The following is a 20222-nucleotide window of genomic DNA, read 5'->3' as shown; positions in this document are numbered from 1 at the left end:
CCCTGAGTCTCATTTTTATGTCCCATCTATATAAACAATCATAGTTCTTAGTTTTCTCTGATTTACTTATTTCACTCAGTACAATGCTATCAAGGTCCATCCATGTTGCTGTAAATGATCCAATGTCATCATTTCTTATGGCTGAGTAGTATTCCATAGTATATATGTACCATATCCTCTCCATCCAATAAGTTATTGAAGGACTTTTTGGTTGTTTCCATGTCTTGGCCACTGTAAACAATGCTGCAGTGAACATGGGGCTGCATGTGTCTTTACATACCAGTGTTTCTGAGTTTTGGGGATATATTCCCAGTAGAGGACTTGCTGGATCATAAGGTAGTTTTATTTTTAATTTTTGAGGAACCACCATACTTTCTTCCATAATGGTTGTACTACTTTACATTCCCATCAGCAGTGGATGAGGGTTCCTTTTTCTCTGCAGCCTCTTCAACACTTGTTATTACCTGTCTTGTTGATAATAGCTAATCTAACAGCTGTGAAGTGATAGGTATCTCATTGTAGTTTTGATTTGCATCTCTCCAGTAGCTAATGAAGATGAGCATCCCTTCATATATTCATAACACTTTTCAAACCATATAAATGTACAGTATTAACTATTCCAAATGTAAATAAAAACTTCCATTGTTCAACATCATAATAAAATGATGAAGTCATTATAATAAAGCATTTCTGTGAGGATTTCTTTTGAAACCGGCCTCTGCTTTTTAATTTTTTTTATTATCACTTGGCTGGGTTGGCGCTTCAGCGAGACCTCCCACGCAGCAGGTGGCGCTGCACGCACCGTTTGCACTTCCCCTCAACACCTTTCTTAGCAATGGCGGGTGACGGTAGGGTGTGTGTGTGTGTGTGTGTGTGTGTCCTTTTTCCAGGGGTGGCCATGCTGAATCCTGACCCCAGGTGCGGACGATTGTTTTAACCCCGTGGGAACTCTGTCCTCGAGAAGGGTTAGAGAATAAAATGGAGTTCTCTGTGCATTCTTTCGCGCGAGCTGGTGTGGCGGTGGCAGCGCGGAAAACGTAGGCTGGGGAAAAACTCATGCCGGGCGGCAGGCGGGGCCGTGGACAGCCCCGGGGCGGACGAGGTCCTGGACGGGACGTGAGCCGGCGACCGGAGGAGGCGACTGAGCAGCACACCCGGTCAATGAGGAGGCGGGGGAGAACCAGCGGGGTCTGAGCCGACAGGTACACTGCAGAGCCGGGCGGGCCAGCGAGCGGGTGGACAACTGCAGGTCGCAGCCATGATCATGTCAGCCGGTGAGTGCCGCCGCGGCAGGCGCCAGAAGGGACGAGCCGCGGCGCCGGCTTTTAGCTGAGTCAGGGCCGGTGACTGGGCACCTCCCGCCGGCGCGCCGGCCTGTTTAGCCGCTCACTGCCCGGGGCCCACTGCCAGGCCACGGGCTGGCAGTCTGGGCGGGCCTCTCTGCGGGCCCCGGGTCGCCCTCCGGCTCGGGGGAACCGTGCCAGGTCTCCCACCTCGGCATCCCTCGCGCCATACCCCCATGGCTGCACCGGGTGGGGGGGGGGGGCTTCCTGGGCCCTTCTCCGACCCTGAGGTTAGAATCTCTTCATTTCAACCCTCCCGACGGGGGTCACGGAGGCCCAGTTTTTCCTTGGCCCGCCCGGGATCGGGATGGGACGACCCCCCACCCCCGGTGCCACCGGCCGGACGGGACAGTGAGGGGTCAGTCCCGCGCACATGGCCTCGGTCCTGACTCCGGCTGTTCTCCGCAGAGGAAACCTGCGCTTGGAGGCTGGTCGGCTCTGGCCGAAGGGGTTCAGGGGGATCGCCCAGCGAACGTTTGTGTTTGGGGGTGACAGCACTGAGGGTGGCTTTAGAACAAGAAGCGGGCTTGGTGTGATGTCTTCTGAGGCTGGGTGCTCATCAGGTCTCTGAACGGCAGAAAGCACGCAAAGGTGTGCACACTCCTCTCACCATCGCAACCGAACATTCATGCAAAGATTCTTGAAACAGGATGAACTGGAGACAGCAAGTTCACGTGGTCACGTTGTGACGCTCTCGCCATGGATTGATGTGCTTAGAGCTGTCCACGGCCTCCGTGCCTTTTTTTCTAGGTTGTCCGCCCCCCCCCCCCCGGCACCCCCCTCTATTCTCGTCCCATTTTCCTTTTCTCTTGGCCCACGAGTGTTTTGTTGTAAACAGTGGGGGATGGAAGACAGCAACTTGTCCTGGGAAGGAGCTCACGACCATGTTATTATTAAGATTGCTAGAGAAATGGGTGGAGATGTTGGGAGTCATAAGTCTTTTTTAAGAGGTTTGAGGAGCTGTGTCGCCTATACTTGCAATTAGATGTTTGTCTCCAAGAGATGAGTTTTAGTTTAGTAAAAAGAAGAGCTATACCAGCCAGCTCTCTAAAGATAAAATAAGCACTGAGTGTCTTGCCACCTGTAAAGGAAGGCCGCCTTCGACTTCAAACTGTCCATTACCGCTGCTTCCCTTGTCTAGGTTACCATAACAGACTGGAAACTTCCATACAGTCCATTCTTGTAATGGTCGGAGAATTCTTTTTAAAATTTTAATCACGTGATATCATTTCTTTGCTTAAAATCCTCCAATTCTCTCAACTGTGTGCTTAGAGTAAAATCCAGACTTTTCACCAAAGACCTCATGACGTGATTTCTGGTTCTGTACTCCAGGCAGTCCTGGGTTATGAAGGAGATTGGTTCTGTAGCTTTGTTCTTAAGTTGAATTTGTGTGTAAATTAGAACAGGTACATTTCCCTGTTAAATGCAACTTAGCTGTTGGTCTTAATACAGTGTTTTTTTACCTTTCTGTGCATATAAATATTTAAACATTTTCAAATACAACCTCAAACAATCATGGGTGATGCAGAAGATGATGGACTTGTTGGAGAGGATGGGACTGGTGTTAGAACGTCCGGGGTTGGCTCCACTGCTGGAGTCAGTTTCTGGTTGGCCCCAAGGGAGGTTTGCACAGAGCTTTTCTTTTTCTCATTGTAAACAGCCCTGTAGCATCTCAGGCCTTTAATTGTACAGTACACTTCCGTGAACCTCTCTGGGTCAGGATCTTGTTCCTCTAACTTTGCCATTCCTGCTTCAATGAGACAAAAAAGCATCAGCTATCTCTTCTGTAGAAGCGTTTTCGGTTCTGTAGTTTCTAGGTCTCTGTTTTCTTCCCCAGATAACTATCATCTGCTGGTCTAGTTCCATAAGGTCTTCATTGGTTAGTTCTTGGCCATGGCAGTCTAGTACCTCTATGAGATCATTTCCAATGGTGTCCAACTGCAGTTAATTACCAATAGCCTCATAGGGCGCCCCAGTAGTAAGTACGAGTTGTACCTAAAGTGGATGTTTGTAACTCAGGAACTTAACTGTACTCTCTTCCTCACTCACCACACCCTAATCATACTGGCCTTCTTTCTGTGTCTTCCTGGACTGTGTCGCTTTCTCTCCTACCTAAGGGGTCCTGCACATTCTGCTCCATCTTTCTAGATGCCTCTTCCTCATGTTTCTCAGTCATTAGCTGCAGCTCCAATGTTAGTCTTTCCTGATCGTTTTATTACAACATACTGCCTCTCTCCCCCTTAGCTGCCCCCTGTCTTCATCACAGCCCTATAATTACTTTGTTTACTTGTCTGATTACTGTCTTTCTCTCTGGTAGAATTTTGAGGGGGAGACTATTGTTTTCATAATTCTTGAAACATTGCCTGTCAGATGGCAGAAGTTCAAAAGTACATGTTGAATAAGGAAATCAGTCCCTAGGGAATTTGTGTTGAGGCTGAAAAAGCCTTGGTGGGAATATAATACAGAGAATTTAAACCTATCAAATATGGCAGGAGTAATGGTTTTTAGGCCCTATCCTGAGATGCTGGTGATAGAGTGAGGTATATTTGTTACTATCATTTGTTACGTTTACTGGATTATGTATCACTCTCTGCCTCAAATCTTCTGTCACCTTGTTTCCTGTTCCTTGGCTCACATTTTTTTAGGATCTGTCCCAGGTACTAACCAGGCCAGTGACATGGTTCTAATTTGAGTTAGTCTGTTAATTCTTTCATTTACCCATTAGGCACTGAACACACAGCAGTGAATAAGAGGTCAACATATACGTATGTTAAGTTTTTCAAGAGGTTTGACAAAAAAAGGGAGTGGAGAGATCGAGATAGGTGTTTGCTGGAGGGAGATGTGTGACAGAGTGGAATTTTGTTGGTTTGTTTTAGTTTTAACAACATAGGCACATAAAGAAAAAGTATGATAAAAAGCTTTAAAACAATAGTCTCCCCTTCCTTATTCCCAGAGGCAACCATTTTCAATTTTGAAGCTGTTTTTTTCTGGAACATACCTCTATATTTGTAAATAATATCCAAATATTGTTACAAATTGATGCAACAGTTTTAGATTACAAGATTTTTTTTAGCATGCTTGACCTTCCCTGATCCCCCTCCCACCATCTAAAGCAGAGTGCTCTGCTGTTTTTAAGATGGGAAGTGTGTGTGAATGGACTGTACAGTATTTGATTTAGTTGTTCCATGAACAGTGGTTTTGTTTCTAAGCCAGGACAACTTTGTAACAAATTAATTAAAAGTGAAACCAAACAGGAGAGTATAGAAAAATTTATCACTTCTTTTGGTAAAATCAATTCAAAACACATTATTTGTTGATGATAGGGAATGGGGTAGCCTTTTCCATATTTTGATGAAGTGTCCTACTATTTCCGGTCTGTGCCACATTTAAAGCATCCTCATTTATCAGCTATTCTGCATCACGACTTTGCAGCCCCTCCCCACCACCCCCTATTGGTTTCACTTTTTAACGTGTCTTCTCTCCATACTGTTGGTTCAGTCTCTGTTCTGGACTTGCCATACCAACCTAGAGTACCACGAAGCTCTTTTTATCTGCTTTTATGCTTTTAGAATAGTAGTATCCCCTAGCTAGAACCATAGTATTGTTTTATTTGCTAAATTGTATATGCTTTCATGTAAAACTAAGACTGCTGGAGCTGTTTGGCAAGCCTACACTGATCAGTTAGAAATAGCTGTATTTCCTAAGTTGCCTTTACACTTTTTAATTAAATCACAATTTCAACTGAAGAACCATTTTAAGACCTACATGGTGGCCCTGACCGATAGTTCAGTGGATAGAGCATCAGCCTGGCATATGAATGTCCTGGGTTTGATTCTTGGTCAGGGCACACAGAAGAAGTGACCATCTGTTTCTCCACTCCCCTCCCCCTTCTCTCCTTCTTCTCCTTCTTCTCCTCCCACAGCCAGTGGCTCAATTAGTTTGAGCGTGTCCTGAGGCACTGAGGATAGCTCCATTGGAGTGCATCAGCCTCAGATGCTAAAAAATAGGTTGGTTCTCCAGCATCGGCTTCAGATGGGAGTTGCCGGGTGGATCCTGGTCCTGGAGCTTGCGGGAGTCTGCCTCACTATTCTCCCCTACCTAAAAAAATTAAAAGACCTACATGGTATCAAAGAGACAATTTGGTTTCCTTTATAGTCCAAAGACAGTTCCCGTATCTTTTTTCTAATAGTATCTTTTGACCTATGACTGTATTTCAAGGAGCATTCTTTTAGAGAGAAGCCAGTTTCCTTTACTTTTCAGTGTTAGTGCTTAAACCTCCAGGTCATATGGGGAACACTGTGCTTGGGTAGTTCAAGTCCGAATAAATAAGATTGCTCGTCTAGCAAAGCCTAGGTTACTTGTTCCTTAATATAGGCATCTTGAAATAGTTAAAATGTTTTACTAATAAGTTAATGACTAATACTCCTTTCTTAAGTATATAACTGTATAACTGTTGGTATGTTTTGTGAATAATTTTATTCTAAATTGTATGGGAAAGTTTTCTGTTTTGATCAGTAAATTAGGCCTTTGATTTTCTTTTTTTTTTAAACACTTTATTTATTTATTTATTTATTTTTATTTTATTTATTCATTTTTAGAAAGGAGAGAGAGAGTGAGGGAGAGAGAAGAGAGAGACAGAGAGAGAAGGGGGGAGGAGCTGGAAGCATCAACTCCCATATGTGCCTTGACCAGGCAAGCCCAGGGTTTTGAACCGGCGACTTCAGCATTTCCAGGTCAAAGCTTTATCCACTGCGCTACCACAGGTCAGGCTAGGCCTTTGATTTTCAAACTATAGTGAGCATCAGTATCACAAGGAAGGCTTGTGACCCCATTGTTGGACCCCGTCCCTACAATTCCTGATTCAGTAGATCTGGCTAAAAATGTTGCATTTTTAGCTAGTTCCCAAGTAATGCTAATTTTATTGGTCCAGTGGTCACACTTTGAAAACAACTGAATTAGGCAAAAAATGTTCTATATGCAGGGTTTGATAAGTTAATTCTTAAACTTTGAAATGTAAAACTTTCAGTTATAAAGAAAAATAATCCTTTAATGAAGTCACCCCTCAAAAGAATAATTATTTTCAACTATTATATATTTTTGAATAATTCAGTTTCTCTCAGCATATAGTTCATAATTGTCTTATTTCTCTTCTGGATGAAGAAGAACTACAGCTTAAGGTATGAGTTGAAGAAAAATTAACTGGGCTTAGTATGAATACTGTGAAGCTGTTTGAACTTAGTGCTGTCTGTATATCGTCCATCATTTAAAATAGCCATCCTGCCTAACCTGTACCCAGTCATTGAAATCAAGCCCCAGAAGACAGTGTGTTGAGACCAGTGATTGGTTTTCTCTAAAGTTTAACACAGCTAAGGCACGTAAACCTCAGTGTGGCTCCTGAACACCCCCACCCCTTAGTTTGTCAACAGCACAGAAACTTGTTGCTTCTGTAATACATATTATAAAATTATTTTTATTTAACAGAAGTTTGCAGTATACTTCAAGTAGCTCGAGAGACCTGAATTCATTTATATTCAAACTAGCAACTTAAGTCAGTTTTGTACATTCAAAAAAGAAAGTATTCATGGTATTAAGGAATTGCATGATATGATCATCTGATGTTTGATGGTTGAAAAACAAAGGAAATGTCTAAAGCCAAGAGAAAATATAAGTCAGTTGGTAAATTTTTATATTTGTCATAGATTAAAAGTTTTAGTAAATGTGACAGTTTGGCTCTTGATTTGTTGGAAACTATTTTTTAAGGAAGTGTAATGGTGAGTCTGTCTCAAAATTGAATTTTGGTTTTAACTTCTACAGGAATTTGCACTACACAAATTGAATGCTGTTGTCAATTACTTCTGGGCAGAAATTTCTAAGTCTGTAGACAAATGTAAGAGAGTACTTTATTTCTATAAATTGGTATAAAGTATATCAACTTAACTTATCTATAGATGTGGGTCATGTGGTTTATAAATTCATTTAGAAACTTACTGCTACTAAATTGAGGCTTGACTATATAAAGTTGGAACTTGAAAGGAAAACCACAGTTTGAACTAGGCCTATACTTGCTATTCTTTCAGAGAAGTTTTGTATGAAATGAAGGTTTCCGGGAGTTGGCAGTTTGCAGCCTTAGTGGCATCTAAAGTATTTTATCACCTGGGGGCTTTTGAGGAGTCTCTGAGTTATGCACTTAGAACAGGTGACCTCTTCGATGTCAATCATAACTCTGAATATGTGGAGACTATTATAGGTAATTACCTTCTGTATGTCAAAGCTTGACATTGTCAGCTTCTTTCTTGTTCTAGTCAAACTTTTTATAAAAACCGCCCACTTTTGCAGTGCTGGTAGACCTGGTCCCTACCGCCCACTAGTGGGCGTTCCAGCTTTCATGATGGGTCAATTGTGGCGCTGTTTGGTTGCACGGTAGGGACCAGGTTGACCAGCACTGCAAAAGTGGGCGGTTTTTATAAAAAGTTTGACGACCCCTGCTCTAGTGCATATAGCATCCTTTTTCCTGAATTACTTTTTGATATTGCCAAATTTTATTTTAAATGGAAGTTCATATCTTTCTATAATAGTTTTACACAGGCTGAATTTTTAGATTTAATTTCTAATTCTGAGACTTACTATTTTTTGTCAAAATGAACAGTAACATTAATAACAGTAATAATGAGAGCATTTTAGGAATGAATCTAAGAAATGACTCAGAAACAGCTAACTTAACACAAAGATAGTTCTCTCAGTGATTATGGTTATCTCTAGCCCAGTGAGCATACTGTAATATTAAAAAATTAAATCAGGTTATTATGAATAACAAATTAATTACATATAACAATTTATAGAGTTGGTTCTAACACAGAAAACCATTATTGCATTGTCTCCATTGTACTAGGCACTGAGCCAGTCCTGCTTCGTACTATGGTTTCTTCCACAGCTGCTGTGGGGGACAGGATCTAGCCCCATTTTACAAGTGAGAAAGCTTGGGTTTCAAGAAGGTAAACTGATAGATATATGAATTTACCAGAATTTCCAACTGCCCTTTGGTTGTTCTGCCTGGCTTCTGACTTCACCCTTACTTACTGGACAATCGCCCTTGAGGCAGAAGAGTTCCAGGAAACTGGTCAGCCACCTCAAGAAGGAGTTTTCCAGGAAGCCAAAACCTAATAGGGAACATACCAGAACTTCTGACTCAGTATCCCCTCAGGCTCTCCCAAACCTTATAGAATTCACCTTATAGTCTGTACCGGTGCCCTTCTCCCTGGAGAAGTGCCCGGCAGGGTTCCTTTCTTCCTTTCAATAAAGCCTGTTACTCTGGTCTTTTCCAACTCCCATGGATTCCAACATAAACATACAAGGCTGGCCTGACCTGTGGTGGCGCAGTGGATAAAGCGTTGACCTGGAAATGCTGAGGTTGTCGGTTCGAAACCCTGGGCTTGCCTGGTCAAGGCACATGTGGGAGTTGATGCTTCCAGCTCCTTCCCCCTTCTCTCTCTCTGTTTCTCTCTCTCCCTCTCTCTCTCCTCTCTAAAAATGAATAAATAAAATTAAAAAAAAACATACAAGGCTATTAAATGAGAGGGTCAGAATTTAAAACCCAGGCTTACTTCAAGATCCATACTGTTTCTACTATTAGCCATTGTTTTCTCATTTGTCACTTTATTTTAAGAGGATACACACAGGAAAGGCTTCTGGTACTCGGATCTCAGCGATTTTCAACCTTTTTTATCTGATGGCACACATAAATGTATAATTACAATTGTGCGACGCACCAAAAATAAAATATTTTTTGCCAATCTGACAAAAAAAATAGGTATAATTTTGATTGACTTACAAAAATAATAATTATAATAAAAATAATTAGCCACCCTTATTACTCCAAGGTGACATTTTAAAAATATCAGGTGCCTGTAAGGATTTCTGGTGCAGAGAATTAACCAGTTAGATGCAACCTTATTATGCAACGTGGCCAATAAGATGCACCCCTATTATGACCTGTATATAATATTTATGGTTCAAGACAGGGTGCTCACACCAGAGAGCTAGTGTTGTGTTGGCTAGTGTAAATTTTTTTATTTGACCATCTAAGGGAAAAGAAGTCAGTGCCCTTGACTAAATAGGTTTGCATATTTTAAAAATTCTTGGAGCACACCACTTGAAAATCACTGCTGTATCTTGTAAATTGAAACAACTCTGTAAGATTTCGTTCACGGGTTTTGTAGCTTTAAAACATATTTGAAAACTTCTGATCTAGTCGATGAAAGAAGGGACTGCATGCCCTTCAGACATGTCTCTGAAGAGGGAGTTTTAGATCATAGTTACAGGGAGCCTAAGAGTGTGTTCCCTCTGTAGAGTAGTGTAGAGTGGCTGTTTTTTGAATATTTCCTGATTAAGAGGAAAAAGGCATTATTCACCTGAACCCTTAAAAGGAGGAAGTAGGTATTCTCTTTCAGAAGTTGACAAATGACAAGGTGGTCCAAAGGGGTTAAGAGGATAATGAATTCAAGGGGCCATCTAAAATGGTAAGTCTGAGATTATTTTCTATTAATTACAAATTTTCTTATTTAAATGACAGTTTTAAGTTCTTAATTTTGTTGATGGCCTAAATATTAATCAAATGTCCCTGAAGTTCTAAGGAGGATTGTATTTTCACATTTTTTAAAGTTTTTGCCGTGATGGTGTAAACAGATTGCAAATAACTTGACTGCTGTTGGATGCTCATTGAATTAGGGTTTCCATTTGTGGATCCTATGCAGAAACAGATGGTTTTAAAGAATAGACCATACATGTCATTTAAACTAGAGCACTTTCCCTACATTAAGTTAGAGGTGAGGAGTTCTGTACACTTATCTCTTTTCTCTCATTTGAAGGATTTTTCTGATGGACGTTGATAATTCTTTCCAGCAGTGCTCCGCAAGTACTTGCAGGCCTGTCATTTTATCAGTCATGGTTTTAAACAGGACTGTTGGTCTGTAAATGGCTGTGAGGTGGTAGATGCCTTCCCTTGTCTCTAAACGTTATCACCTTCGCTTATAGAAAGTGATTGTTGATCAGTGCAGACAAGTTCTGTTTGCTTGTTGTTATGTGCACGTTCCTATAATATGTATCCTTCTAGTATTATAGGGACTGTTAAAATGGGTTATTTTAAGTGTCAGGGATGTGTGAGAGGATATACAAAACAAAAACTGGAAAAAGTTTTCTGTTGTCTTAGTATCATAAATAGCACATCCAGAAAATTCAAGGCTAGTAAATCTTTTCCCAGTTATAGTAAGACTTCAGGTTCTGGGATATAGTTATGACATAAACCTGCTAAGAAAGAACACAGATTTAAAACTGGGATGTACATTTTTTCCCTCTCAGTTATAATCTAAGGAAAACTCCCTAAATTCTATAATTCTGAGGTTCTTTAATGGGGTAGGGGTAATGTTTTCTCACTTAACTACATTTGGTTCAAAAAGCTTATATTAGGGCCTGGTAAAGATTTTCTGCATCCAGAATTGTTTAAGATCTACTTTGTGACTGCCCCCCCCCTTTTTTTTTTACAGAGACAGAGAGAGAGTCAGAGAGAGGGATAGACAGGGACAGACAGACAGTAATGGAGAGATGAGAAGCATCAATCAGTTTTTCATTGCGCATTGCAACACCTTAGTTGTTCATTGATTGCTTTCTCATCTGTGCCTTGACCTCGGGCCTTCAGCAGACCGAGTAACCCCTTGCTCAAGCCAGCGACCTTAGGTCCAAGCTAGTGAGCTTTTTTTGCTCAAACCAGATGAGCCTGCGCTCAAGCTGACAACCTCGGGGTCTCGAACCTGGGTCTTCCTCATCCCAGTCTGATGCTCTATCCACTGTGCCACCGCCTGATCAGGCCACTTTATTCTAACTGTACCTGAACCATACAGTTCTACCTGAATGGACCCTGAATGTGGTATATTCCAGTGTATAAAAGTACTATGCTGCCCCCAAAACATAAATCCATTCATTTATTCACATATTCAGGCATTAATAATTTATTATGTACTGTATAGGGGTGCTGAGAACATACAAGTAAATCTGATATGGTCATCTGGAGATTTATTTTTTACATACAGAAAACATGCATAAATTTGATTTAAAAATATAGATTCTGTATGAGGGTTCTGGAGAAATGGGTACAATAGGAAATATCTCTATATTTATATACTTCTAACACATGTATGAATTTGTGTGTGTATATATGTATGTGTGTGTGAGAGAGAGAGATTAAGGAATTGGCTTATACGATTGTATAAGCTTGCAAGTTCGAAATCTCTAGGGCAAGCCTTCAGGCTGGTGACTCTGGGAAGAATTGATGTGGCAGTCTTCAATCCAAAGGGACCTCAATTTCTTCTTTTAAGACTTGTATCTTATCAGATGAGGCCCTTCCACATTTGTAAAGTAATCTGCTTTACTCAGTCTGATGGCCTAAATGTTAATCATATCTAAAAAAGTACCTGCACAGCAACATCTGGACTGATGTTTGCCCAAATAGCTAAGCACCATAGCTTGACCAGGTGATAAATAAAGTTAACCATCACAGATACAGGTGAACTCAGTATTTGTTTTTGTTTAGTTTTAGTTTCATGATGATAAGATATGATTCAGAATGAGTTACATTTTGTTAGATTGTGAATTATTTTAGAAGGATGTGAAAATTCCTTATAGTCAATACTTAATACAGGTAATAAAGTCTGATTAACAAAATTAAGAACTTAAAACTGTCATTTAAATAAGAAAATTTGTAATTAATAGAAAATAATCTCAGACTTACCATTTTAGATGGCCCCTTGAATTCATTATCCTCTTAACCTTGCTTCTGCCATTTCCTGGAATTTTATATTCTCCATAAGGTGCTTGTTACAAAACTAATCCCTGGTAACTGCTGAACTGTCACTTATTTAGTAGCCTGTCAGATTTTGCAAACATAATTGTGATGTGCTGTGAGGATCACATGAGGACACAAGCTATCATTTAAAGAAATAAAATGGCAAGTTAGAAGCAGAGTGATGAATATGGTATCTTCGTTTTATTTACATGTCATGACTTTCTAGCTAGATGGGAAGGTCTGGATCCTTATATCTACAGTGAGTCACGTGGTGTTTTATAACCAGCTGAAGTCCAATTCTGCAAGAGAAATTTAAAACTTTGGAGTCAGATAGACCTGATTTTAAAACTAGTCATAGCTTTTCACTGCCTTTGTGATCTTGGGAGAGTACTCTATAAGCACTAGGTTCTTTATGTGTAAAATGAAGAGACCACTATATCTCATAAAGATTAAATATATGAAAACTCCTTCTGTTGAGTAGGTGCCAAATAAATAGCTAGCTACTTTATTAAGAAAATTTGCTAATTGTGTTTGGACTGCCTTTTTTTCCTCAAAGTATCCTTAAGATAATAACTTATCATGCTTCTGCCGTCCAACCTCAAACCTTGCTCCCTGCTTCCTTCTCTGTCTCTTCTCTTCTCTTTTCCATTCTTCTTTCCCTCCTTCCCTCTTTATCTCTAATTTAGGAATAGCCTTCATTTGTGATCTAAATAGACTACCAGATCACAGAGGAATTCTAGTTTGTATAAATCTTGGCTTAAGTGTATATTCCTGTCAGTATCAGTTATTTCCAAATCACAACTTTTATATAACTCTACCAGTGTTTGTAACAGGGAGTGCTGTAAACAAACTTAAGTGTTAATTTAAATTCACTTAATTTTAATGTAGACATGAACAAAGGTGTTTACAAATTTAACAAGTGGAAGAGTAAGACTATTCCTTCACTGGAGTTAGATATCATTGATACAGCCATATTTAATCTTTTGTGAACCTGGATTGATTTAGCACAATCCAGATTATTTATTAAACAGTTGAAGTATACTTCCATTATTATTTTTTTTTTTGCATTTTTCTGAAGCTGGAAACGGAGAGACAGTCAGACAGACTCCTGCATGCGCCCGACCGAGATCCACCTGGCACGCCCACCAGGGGGCGATGCTCAGCCCATCCTGGGCGTCGCCATGTTGCGACCAGAGCCACTCTAGCGCCTGAGGCAGAGGCCACAGAGCCATCCCCAGTGCCTGGGCCATCTTTGCTCCAATGGAGCCTTGGCTGCGGGAGGGGAAGAGAGAAACAGAGAGGAAGGCGCGGCGGAGGGGTGGAGAAGCAAATGTGCGCTTCTCCTGTGTGCCCTGGCCGGGAATCGAACCCGGGTCCTCCGCACGCTAGGCCGACTCTCTACCGCTGAGCCAGCCGGCCAGGGCTATACTTCCATTATTATTTAGCAGATTCATTTGACTAAGTTCTTTTTTATTTGGGGGGGAGGGGGTTGTGTTTTTTTTGTTATTAATACTGATGGTATTGAGTCCTGTCCCAATCTAGGGAAAAGCTGAGTGAATAATCAGAAGAAAGAAAAACTATTTATGTACATTTCAGTGGTTCTAGGTAAATCTCCAGGTTTATTTTTTGTTGCTGTTGTTGTTTTTGGAATAGGTATCAAACAGTGCTAGTTATATTAACTGCGTCCCTGCTACAGGTTCTGATTTAGCATGTGACATAGAGCTGGAGGCGCCTGAAAGGCACAGCACACTGCACTGTTCCATGTTTCTCCATCCTAACCAGGGCTGAAAGGGCTGGGCTGCCATGGAAATGTAGTGATGACGCTGAATTTGTCAAGATAGAAGTGGAATTACAATATTACAAACTGGAACACCAGTTATGCTTCTCACGATCTTTAGAACTTATTTTTACAGAGAGATTTTAGTATTTATTTTCTCTAGGCTGCTCATAACATCTGGTAGAATTTTTTAAGTCAAAGCGCAAAAACACAATGACATTTAATTTCAAATACAGTGTTTATATGAATATTCGCATTAGCCTTCAAGTATTTTTTATCTTTAGAACACAAATGATACAATACTTAAACCTATTTTAGATAGCATTGAAGAAACTATACATAATTTATATACATGGATTTTTCTTATGTCATTTTTTTTTCAAAACTGGAAACGGTGAGGCAGTCAGACAGACTCCCACATGCGCCCGACTGGGATCCACCCGGCATGCCCACCAGGGGGCGATGCTCTGCCCCTCTGGGACTTCGCTCTGTTGCATCCAGAGCCATTCTAGCGCCTGAGGCAGAGGCCACAGAGCCATCCTCAGCGCCTAGGCTATCTTTGCTCCAGTGGAGCCTTGGCTGCGGGAGGGGAAGAGATAGAGAAGAAGGAGAGGGGGAGGGGGGGAGTAGCAGATGGGCGCCTCTCCTGTGTGCCCTGGCTGGGAATCGAACCCGGGACTCCTGCACGCCAGGCTGACGCTCTAGCACCAAGCCAACCGGCCAGGGCCTTATGTCATTTTTTGATGCTCAGAATAAATATAATTACTTAATTTTGGTTTTGCTTGGTGATGTAGATTTGGCATTTTATTGAGTAGTTACAGTGTCAGGCATGATACTAAATGGTGTTAATGTATTATTTCATTTCATCTTTAGGACAGCTCTATAGGCATATACTAATAACTTGATGGGTGAGGAAATGGAAGGTTTGAGTGGTTAATTAACTAACACAAACAAGTTTACACATTCAGTTGAGTGTCCTAGTTGGAATTTATTTTCAGATATATCTGCCTCCACAGCCTTTGCTGTTACCCTCTAATAAAATTTGCTTTATGCTTTTCTTGTGCAAGGGTTGGTTAAAAATTAAAATTTGACATATCAGAATAATAAATTAGATTTGTTTTTGGTAAACTTTTGAAGCCCTTAATGTTAAATTGTGTGAAGTCTTGCTTTTAAACAAGTAAAGATGGAGCAACATAAATTGTCATTAATTTATGAAGAATTCGACCATTTCCTCTTTTAGCTTTTTTTGAAAATTATTTCATTTACCCATGTCATGTTAGTCATATAATTATAAGAATGTACTAAAATCTCCTAAGCCAATAAGAAATAAGATATTATAGGTAAAGACAATAGATTCTGGTGTAAAGAGCACTGAATGATGAATTGGAAAACTTGGGTTCTAGTTGCCCTTGTCTACAGTTAGTTTGCTTTCCTGTTGAATGGGAGAGCTGGACAATACCAACATTTCCAAAAAGTGTATTATGATGCACAAGTTTTATGAAATGATTTATGTGGGATGAGGTGAGGGAGTTCTATGCCTAAGTCATTCTGTGAATCACAGTAAGCTCCCTCCTCATTCTCAGATTAGCAAAGTGTATATTAGGCACATATTAAGACTTCTAGTAGAAGCATGCATTCGGTATACAATTTCCTGTACTTAAGTGAGCCTTTTTATTTTTTTTGTGGCAGACAGAAAGAGAATCAGAGAGAGGGACAGATAGGGACAGACAGACAGGAAGGGAGAGATGAGAGGCATCAATTCTTTGTTTTGGCACCTTAGTTCATTGATTGCTTTCTCATATGTGCCTTGATGGGGGGTGGGGGAAGCTACAGCAGACTGAGCGATCCCTTGCTCAAGCCAGCAACCCTGAGCTCAAGCTAGTGACCATGGGGTCGTGTTTATGATCCCATGTTCAAGCTAGCTCACTCCTTGCTCAATCTGGTTAGCCTGTACTTTTTTTTTTTAATTTTTAGAGAAGAGGGTGAGAGAGAGAGAGGGGGGGGAGAGAAAAAGAGAGGGAGAGGGAGAGAGAAGGGAGCGGGAGGAGCAGGAAGCATCAACTCCCATATGTGCCTTGACCAGGCAAGCCCAGGGTTTTGAACCGGCGACCTCAGCGTTTCCAGGTCGATGCTTTATCCACTGCGCCACCACAGGTCAGGCCAGTTAGCCTGTACTTAAGCCAGGAGACTCAGGGTTTTGAACCTGGGTCCTCTGTGTCCCAATTCAATGCTCTTGTTACCATCAAATCATATTTAAAAAGTATCTTTATAAACCTCACAGTTTCCAAAATAACATTTTGATTATTTACATCTGACTTCTTATTTTTTAGTGACCAAAAAAGCTGTAAAGAAAGATGCCAAAAAAGTTGTTGCGAAGTCCAAAGAGGCACCACCACCTAAAGGTATTATAATTAATTGATCAAAATATGGTCTTACTATTTTATCCTTGATTAAATTTTTTATCCCAAATAGTGGAGGGTGGAAGAAGGTAAGAGTTTTAATGCACAAAATGGTAGCTCTTCCTTCACTTACTTTTCACCCTCTTCTTTGACTCAGTCCCCATTTTCTCTTTCTCAGCTTTCTTATTTGTCCCCTATCCTCCCATGTCTGCCCACAAACCCCAATGGCAACACCAGAGAATTCTTGTTATCTCTGAATGGTATACTGTATAAAGAAGGCCTTGCCCTCTAGTCCAACAGCTGGTCTTGATCAAATGACACCAATAAAAGGTCAAGGGCTGATGTGAATTTCAGGTGGCTGCTTTATCCCAATTCAGCATCCTTCCTGGTTCATCTAAGGAAATGTCAATATTTGCAGGAAAAAAGAGTTCTTTTTGAAGAAGGATCAATTCAATTATTTGAATTTTTATATATCTTGGAATGTTTTTAGGAAAAGGGGAATGAAATATCAGCAAATGGGCAAATTTATTTACCCACTGGGGTAAATTTATTTACTCATTGACTAAGATTATAGTACAGCAACCTCCAAAAAAGAATGAGAATCAAGGATCCCAGGGTACCAATCACTGAGACTTGTTTCTGAGAGATCCTTGTGAAATATTATGGAATAAAAGAGAGCTCAAAAAACATGTCTATTTCCTGAATTTTACAGTTGATCATTGAAAAAAATTAAACATGCACTAATGTTTACCATTAGACATATTGAATAGTCTTTATGTTTCATGTTAATTTAAATTATTTTAAATCAACCTAAACTAAAATAAAATTTCAGATAACCTATCCTGCATTTTCTTTTTTTTTTTTTTTTTTTGCATTTTTCTGAAGCTGGAAACGGGGAGAGACAGTCAGACAGACTCCGGCATGCGCCCGACCGGGATCCACCCGGCACGCCCACCAGGGGGCGACGCTCTGCCCACCAGGGGGCGATGCTCTGCTCCTCTGGGGAGTCGCTGTGTTGCGACCAGAGCCACCCCAGTGCCTGGGGCAGAGGCCAAGGAGCCATCCTCAGCGCCCAGGCCATCTTTGCTCCAATGGAGCCTCGGCTGCGGGAGGGGAAGAGAGAGACAGAGAGGAAGGAGAGGAGGAGGGGTGGAGAAGCAGATGGGCGCTTCTCCTGTGTGCCCTGGCCGGGAATCAAACCCAGGACTTCTGCACGCCAGGCCGACGCTCTACCACTGAGCCAACCGGCCAGGGCAATCCTGCATTTTCATTAGTATGGCATTGCATAACATTTTTGGTGAGCTAAATTTGGAAATGATGAAAGCACTTGGTATATTAGTAGTAGTCACAGATTATACAAATGACTAACAAGGTTGCACTGGCTTAGTAAGCATTAAAAAATGCATGATATGAAAATAAACATAAGTTTTATTCTTTTTAAATCTCAGAGGTTGTCGAGAAGCCCCTGCCTCCTACTGCCTTAATTCCAGCAAAAGGCAAAGAAAAATAAGTATTTTTATTCTATTTATTTCTAAGATTGGCATCTCTGTTAGGTATTCTTATTTTTACATAATAGGCTTCCAGCTAAAGTTGTAGAGTTTCCTCCACTGTATTAAAACTAGCATTAGAAATGATGGCTATTTCATATTGCTCTAATCCCAGGTAAAGAAACCCGGGCAGATGTTTGTGCAGACCCAGTGTCATAGACACAAGAAAGGAAGTGGTGAGGGCTAGAAGGGGGAGGGGAGTTATCTCTTATTGATTTAATTGCAGCTAACACAAATGTTTAGGATCATATAAATAATATAGGCCTTCAAAAGTTTCTAAAAGTTAGGTCCTGGCCGGTTGGCTCAGTGGTAGAGCGTCGGCCTGACGAGCAGGAGTCCTGGGTTCGATTCCTGGCCAGGGAACACAGGAGAAGCGCCCATCTGCTTCTCTACCCCTCCCCCCCCTTCCTCTCTGTCTCTCTCTTCCCCTCCTGCAGCCAAGGCTCCAATTGGAGCAAAGTTGGCCCGGGCGCTGAGGATGGCTCTGTGGCCTCTGCCTCAGGCGCTAGAATGGCTCTGGTTGCAACAGAGCGACACCCCAGATGGGTAGAGCATTGCCCCCTGGTGGGCATGCCGGGTGGATCCCGGTCGGGCGCATGTGGGAGTCTGTCTGACTGCCTCCCCGTTTCCAGCTTCAGAAAAATAAAAAATAAAAAAACCCAAAAACTATATATACATAAATATATATACTCACACAATTATGTATATATGTACATGTATACACATGAACACATACACACTTTTATTTAATGTGTATGCCTTCAATGGGACATTTAGTCCCCATTCCCTATTGGCCTTTATCCACCTGCTCTGGACAGCACATTGAAAAGAAGCAGTTGGCTGATGGGACTGCAAATTAGTACAACCATTATGGAAGAAAGTATGGTAGTTTCTAAAAAAAATTAAGAATAGAACTACTACAATATATGACCCAGCAATTCCTCTACTGGGTATCTACCCAAAAAACTCAAAAATATTGGTATGTAAAGACACATGCAGCCCCATGTTCATTGCAGCACTATTCACAGTGGCCAAGACATGGAAACAACCAAAGTGTCTCTTAGTAGAGGATTGGATAAAGAAGATGTGATACATATATACAATGGAATACTACTCAGTCGTAAGAAATGAAGACATAGTGACATTTACCACAACATGGATGGAACTTGAGAACATTATACTGAGTGAAATAAGTAAATCAGAGAAAGCTAAGAACTGTATGATTTTACATATAGGTGGGATATAAAACTGAGACTCATGGACATAGACAAAAGTGCAGTGGTTACCAGGGGATAGGAGGTATGGGGGAGGGGGTAGAGGGAAGGGTGTAAAGAGGGACAAATATAAGGTGGTGGAAAATTATTTAACTGGCCCTGGCTGGCTGGCTTAGTGGTAGAGTGTCAGCCCAGCGTGTGGAAGTCCTGGGTTTGATTCCTGGCCAGGGCACACAGGAGAAGTGGCCATCTGCTTCTCCACTCCTCCCCCTCTCCTTCCTCTCTGTCTCTCTCTTCCCCTCCCGCAGGCAAGGCTCCTTTGGAGCAAAGTTGGCCTGGGCACTGAGGATGGCTCCATGGCCTCCGCCTCAGGTGCTAGAATGATTCTGGTTGCAATGGAGCAATGCCCCAGATGGGCAGAGCATTGCCTTAGTGGGCTTGCTGGGATCCCAGTTGAGCACATGCAGGAGTCTGTCTCTTTGCCTCTCCACTTCTCACTTCAGAAAAAAAAAATGATTTGACTTTGGGTGATAGGTATACAACATAATCAACAGTTCAAATGCTATAGAAATGTTTACCTGAAACCTATGTACTTTAATTGATCAATGTCACCATGTTAAAGTTAATTTTCTAAATAAAATTAAAAAATTAAAAATAATAAAAAATAAAATGTTAAGAGAGAAAAAAAGAAGCTGTTGGCCCTGGCTGATGGATCAGCCCAGTGTGTGGATGTCTTGGGTTTGACTCTCAATCAGGGTACACATCAGAAGTGACCATCTGTTTCTCTTCCCTCTCCCCCTTCTCTCCCTCTTCACCTCCTGCAGCCAGTGGCTCGATTGGTTCAAGCTTGGCCCTGGGTGCCTAGGATAGCCTGGCTGGTCTGAGTGCATCAGCCTCAGGAGCTAAAAATAGCTCGGTACTCAAGCATCAGCCCTAGGTGGGTTGCCAGATGGATCCTGGTTGGGGCATAAGCGGGAGTCTGTCTCTCTATCTCCACTCCTCTCACCTAAAAAAAGAAATGAAAAAAAAAGCAGTCACTGAGGTTTTATCCCAGAGAGGCCAATTCCAAGGCCTGGGGGCGGTCTTGGAATCTCTGAGGTTGGGGTTT

The 20222-nt window shown here is 41.4% G+C and overlaps 1 long non-coding RNA gene across 1 annotated transcript; it reads left to right on the top strand.

The window, feature by feature from the left end:
• Positions 1-948: 948 nt before the first annotated feature.
• LOC136307646 (uncharacterized) lies at positions 949-19927 on the top strand. Its single transcript, XR_010725970.1, has 3 exons — positions 949-1274; positions 16285-16356; positions 19423-19927. It is a non-coding gene; the product is annotated as an uncharacterized lncRNA (long non-coding RNA).
• Positions 19928-20222: the final 295 nt, after the last annotated feature.

Source organism: Saccopteryx bilineata, chromosome 6 (genome assembly GCF_036850765.1).
Source record: "Saccopteryx bilineata isolate mSacBil1 chromosome 6, mSacBil1_pri_phased_curated, whole genome shotgun sequence".
NCBI lineage: Eukaryota > Metazoa > Chordata > Mammalia > Chiroptera > Emballonuridae > Saccopteryx > Saccopteryx bilineata.
This window is presented reverse-complemented; position numbering and strand designations above follow the sequence as displayed.